The sequence below is a fragment of the Onychostruthus taczanowskii genome, unplaced genomic scaffold (genome assembly GCF_017590055.1).
Source record: "Onychostruthus taczanowskii isolate IOZ18803 unplaced genomic scaffold, ASM1759005v1 scaffold26, whole genome shotgun sequence".
Taxonomy (NCBI): Eukaryota; Metazoa; Chordata; class Aves; order Passeriformes; family Passeridae; genus Onychostruthus; species Onychostruthus taczanowskii.
In genome coordinates this window covers 7,228,981-7,234,924 of record NW_024499906.1, presented here as the reverse complement: position 1 = coordinate 7,234,924, position 5,944 = coordinate 7,228,981, and positions in this window count along the sequence as shown.

Below are 5,944 nucleotides of genomic sequence, written 5' to 3'. Positions count from 1 at the left end.
AGCCGACGCTCCCGCCACCCCCTCCCCCGCCCTCAACTCTCCCGCGCGGAAGCGAGAGCGCCCGGCCGGGGCACGGAGCATGCGCGGTGGCGTCGGCCCATGCTCCGCCCCGTACACCCGCCCGTCGCTGATTGGCTGCGGCCCTCGCGTGGCTGGCAGGAAGGCGGCGCGGAGGCGCCCGTTACGTAATACGGGAGGCGTGGCCGGACCCCTGCGGGCGTGCCGGGCTCACGGAGCCGGTGCCCGGGTTCGATACCCGTGCCAGGCACTGCCGCGGGCCGCCGCCGGACAGCCATTTCCCGAGGGCTTTCACCACGGGAAAGGCGATATCCCGCATCCCTCCCTACCGCGCTCGCTTTTCGCACTTTCCCGAGGGCTTTCACCACGGGAAAGGCGATATCCCGCATCCCTCCCTAACCCCGCGCTCGCTTTTCGCAGAGTCACAGAACTACTGTTCAACCTAAGCCTCCCCGGGTGCCGCTTCCCGTCACTTGCTGCCAGGGGAAGATGCCTTCAGGCAGCTCTATAGAGGGGTAGTGTGAAAAGTGCATATATTACCCGGCCCTATGCACATATTTACTATATGTATTCTGTTGTATTGGTTATTAGTGCTGTATTAACATTTTAGTAGTATGGTAAATGTAGTTTTGTAGTTAAAATGTAGCTTTTGTAGTTACAATAGAAACTATGTATGTGGGATATTTTTTCAAAGAGAGGAATGAGGTACTTGCAGCCACAGGACACCTGAATTTTTCAGAGAAAAAAAATTTATTGCTCCTTTATCAGAAGAAATTAACTTCTTCCTGCCTTGCTCAGCCCTGAAGACGCCGTCAGGATGACTCAGAGAAAAAAAATTTATTGCTCCTTTATCAGAAGAAATTAACTTCTTCCTGCCTTGCTCAGCCCTGAAGACACCGTCAGGATGACGAGGAAGAAGTTGACACTGACCAGACAGAATCCTTTGTTTGAATGGAATTTCTGCATAATGCATGCATAAATGTGATGTATGAAATGAGATGTATGAATATGCAACAGGCGATTGCTTTTAAGGGTTAATCCTCTGTTATCGTGTGCCCCTTTGTGGGGCTTATTTTTCCCAGAAAGAGGTACTCAGACTGTCTGTAACTCTTTGTTTTTATCGTCTCGTATCATCCTAATCCTAATTGTCCAAATTTTTATTACTCTAATTTTATTACTATTTTAATAATAATTTTATTACTATTAAACTTTTAAAATTTTCAAAACAAGTGCCTGGCATTTTTCACAGGCAGGATCACCCGGGAGCCTCCTTTTCTCCAGACTGAACACCCCCAGCTTCCCCAGCAGCTCCGCACAGGACGTGTGCTCCTGACCTTTCCCCAGCTCTGCTGCCCTTCTCTGGACACGCTCCAGCCCCTCCACGTCCTTCCTGATGTGATGAATGAATATGATTCCTGCTAACAATTGTAACTATATCCATATTTTAGAAAATATTTGTTAAAAAGTAACAGAGGAAAAGGATATATAATTACTGTCACAAAAGAGATGTTTTCAGATGTTCATGAGAAAATAGGATACAGGATGGAGTATTGAGATAAGCAATATCCCAAAATGGATCCCGGCCTCAGAATAATTAAGGGATCAGCCTTGAAATCCATAAAATTGGAATGATTCCAGGTACCTATGAAACAGTGAGGCTTATTTTTGGAATATAATGCTGGCTTCTGTAACACAAGACTTGGGGTGCACGTGCAACCGGAGGGGTTGTTCAAAGGACGGCGAGGATGATGAGAAGCCTTTGTCAGAAGCGACCACCAAAGAGCCAAGAGGACCTCTCAGAAACAGGCGGGGCACGTGCTATGCAGTACAGTGATGGAGATTTCAAGAATCAAAAATAGGAGGAGATTTATGGGAAAATATTGATGAATATGTATTAGCATACAGTATGTAAGCTGTGTTTGGATTCCTTTGTTTTTTGGTGCAGGAGGCAGGGTGAGAAACCCCCCCACGAAGCCTGGTGGGGTTTGTACCCCGGTCTGTTTTGCTTATGCCTTATCAGAACCTTAATCAGACTTAAATAATCACTGCCAAATTTACTTTGCACATGCTTACTTGATTGTATTAATTTTATATAAAATTGCTACTCAATTAAAATTGCTGCTAAATTCTAATTTTGTGGTTTATTAAATTAGACATATAGGACCTCATTCATAACACTGATTTTAGGGGCCCAAAACTACAGGATTTGAGATGTGGCCTCACCAGGATCAAGTACAGGGGTACAATCACTGCCCTGGTCCTGCTGGCCACACTCTTGCTGATACAGGTGTGAGAAATGAACTCCACTTTTCAGAATTTTTAAAAGTTTAATAAGGGATAAAAGGGACAAATCAATAACAGTGTTGGGTGCTTGGCTACGGCCAGAGGCACATCAATTAACCATAGTAACTCTTCTTATATGCTTTTTCTATTGCATTGGCCAAGTACATATTCATAAAGATTATACTTGTTCAAACATTTCTTTGAACTCGTTTACATGTTCTGGGAATTCTCTAGCTTGGTTCGACCCCTGAGCCACCTTCTTAGAGTACATGCAGTAATCGTGGATGTGGTTTTGAGGGTTGTGTGTCGCTTCCTCACAACGGCCCCCTGTTCTGTGGTTTCAGCAGGTGAGAGTTATTGACAGTCAAAGGGTCAGTAGCAGGGATCCTCATCCCACCCACTCCTCAAGTGCTATCTGACCATGCAGATGGTTTTATCTATTTCCACAAGTACTTTAAATCAACATTATCTATTTCACGAATATATTTTGAGTTATTCTCAATATTGTCAGTTATTTACAAAAATAAAAGTATTCCTTATTATTTCACTACTACAGCTACTTTTAATTAATTAATTAATTAATGTTGTAATGCACAACACAGCATCCACTTTAATAATTTGCAAAAGCCAATACGTAATTAGTGAAAGCCAACAACTACATGGTTATTTAACACCGAGACAGCAAAGGCAGAGAACAAAATACCATAAAAGGGGAATACATTTATGGTATTCTCTGTAAGTTCTCTAAGTCTAGAGTGGCATCAGAAGACCACCCCGGACTGCCTCCCTGATGGACCCTTGGAGACTGCAGCTGTGGACTTATGCAATGCTGTGACAGCCTGAGGCACAGTTGTAAACAGGCCCCAAGAAATGTGCAAGATCATGTGGTGAAGTAATGCAACTGCAGCAGTAAAAAGGGCTGCTTGCTAAAGAACTGGGTGTGCTTCTGGCTGCTGCCTCACATCCAGCGCCGTTACTTTTGCTTTGTTATCTGTCCCGTTATACCTCATTAAACTCTTAACATTTGGAGGCGTGGGCTTCGCTTCTCACACAGGCCAGGATGCCACTGGCCTTCTTGGCCGCCTGGGCAGACTCATGTTCAGCTGCTGTCAACCAACACCCCCAGATCCTTTTCTGCTGGGCATCCTTCCAGACTCTTCCCCCAGCCTGGAGGGGTGCCTGGGGTTGTTGTGACCCAAGTGCAGGACCTGGCACTTGGTCTTGTTGAACCTCCTCCAGCGAGCTCATCAGCCAAATTAATAGGCATATTCTGGCTCATCAGGAGGCTACACCAAACACAATATGGAGCTTTTAAGATCAGTTCCCTATGTCAGCTACATCAGCTTTGGCTTTTTGGCACTACTGGCATCATTTCAGCTGGTTTCCCAAATCCCTTTGCATCTGCAAAGATGCAGATATAGGAGCTAAGATCAAGCCCTGTGTCCAGGCTTGCAATTAGATTATATCTATTAGCCAAATACTGCTACACAATTCGAATTTCCAGATCTATTACCTAGATTATACTCAAATGAGTCAACATGACTCAAGCACCCACAGGTGCATAAATCTTAAACTAGTACAGTCTTCCTAAAAGAAGTCTGTTCTTCAGCACAGGGAAAATTCTCTGTGGAGAATTTCCAAAGAAAGTCCAAAACCCTTGTGAGCTCTTCCTCCAAACTGTTGCGCTATCAAGCCATACAGTTCTGTGAAAGAGCCTGAAATTAATGCTCAGTGCATTTTTGGCAAAAAAAAAAAAAAAAAAAAAAAGGAAAGAAAAAAAAAAAAAAGGAAAGGAAAAAAAAAAAAGAAATCAGTTAATAAGCTCCAGTCCAGTTTCTTTTATACTTATGCTGTAAGTAATCTTCAGCTGTCTTTGCATTTGTATGCTTATCTTGGGTACCAATACTTATTACCATGGAGCCCTTATACATCCTCACATCCCTACTGTCCCTCCATAGGGACCAGCTTGCTCACTCTAAGAGCTGTGATTCACATCTCAATGCCACTAATTCCCATCAGGCACCCTTCATTTATGATGCCCCTGACAGGATGATGAGAAGTCCCAGATGTGTCATTCCACAGATGCTTTGAGTACTTCACTTGGAATATCTTCAGCTGTTTTTCCATCAGTGCTTGTGCTCGTTGCTTCTACACACTGCTCTGCTAAAGCACGGGTGACACGAGGGGTTGTGCTCAGAAATATCCCCATCTATGAGCTGTGACAAGCAGAGGAATGGTCAGCAGAGCAGAGAGAGAGCCCAGGTGAGCATTCCTGTGGTCATTACCTGCAGAGGATACTTGCAGGACACCCTCAGCAGAACATGTTCTAGCAATACTACAGAAGCAGGCAGAAATCACACCTTGTAAGGTCATTTTGCTCGTGGATAGTTATGATCTCTGGTCTGGAGGAGGAACATGAAGAAGCACCAGCCTGGAGACAGACCTGATAAACCCAGCTAGCCAAAAAGCCCTGTCTCATACACATGCCTTCTGTGACATTTACACTCACAGCAAGCTCGCCCATAGTTGCAGACCACATGGAGCAAGTAAGTGCTGCCTCTTTTAAATCATCAGGTCTGTTTTCCTGAATTAAGAAACAGGGCTCTTCCTCACTAGCCCAGTATCATTAATTCCTACCACTGATCTGGAATATATCATCAACAGCAGTAAAATGTACCTTCTTCCATCCCCCTTCCCCTGATGCTTTAAAAACATTCCCATCTTCTTTTCCACATTCAAGTCAAGCATTTTCTGCATTTTCATTTGTTTAAAAGGCTAATACCATTCCTGGGTTACCTGTGGGTTTTGTCATACACTTTGGCACGTCTCTGGTTAATACTGAAGGATGATACCCCAAGGCATATTCCCTCTGAGCAGAGATAGATCTTCAACGAAGCAAAAAGCAACTGGGCTGAGTGCTGTCTTCAGCTCACACAGGGGCTGCAGTGACGGAGGGGCTGATCAAGGCAAGAGTGGGTGGCTCTGACCTTCTGAAGAGGCACTGCACCAACACTGGGGTGACCCTGCTCTTCCACATTTATCCCTGAAGATGGGTGGTGAAAGCCCACACAAACCCAGAGTGTGATGACAGGTACCAAAGTCGAGGAGAGGTTTCCTTGCTGGATGTGCCAAACTCTCAAACAGAGCTGAGAGAGAGAAGATCTGAGGTTTCACTGTAAGCAGAATGGTTCACAGGTCTGTTATCCCTGTGAAAGGTCCACTTTTAACAGGCTGAAACTCCTTATGCATGATGAAACTTGAAAAATTCAAGATCATCAAGTGTTGCAGTACAATCCCCATGACTTTTAAGCTTGAAGCATACAAAACAAACAAAAAAAATCCCCACTTAGGGCCACAGATACCATGTTTGTCCAGTTACACAGCACAGATACAACCCAATTAAAACAGAACCCTAAGACATGTGTGCATAAGATACACACTGCCTATTGGCCCCAGGGCTGAGAACTGGTTCCTGCTTATCTTTCATTTTGCAGTATAGGCTTGGACATAACCAGGCCAAGACCTTCATTTGTTCCAACCATTTCTCTGCAAACCCCCACAGGAGCAGAGTGACATGGCGAGCACTGAGGCATACGGAAGTGGAATCTGGGATACCAACCATGCAATTAATACATGAATAGCG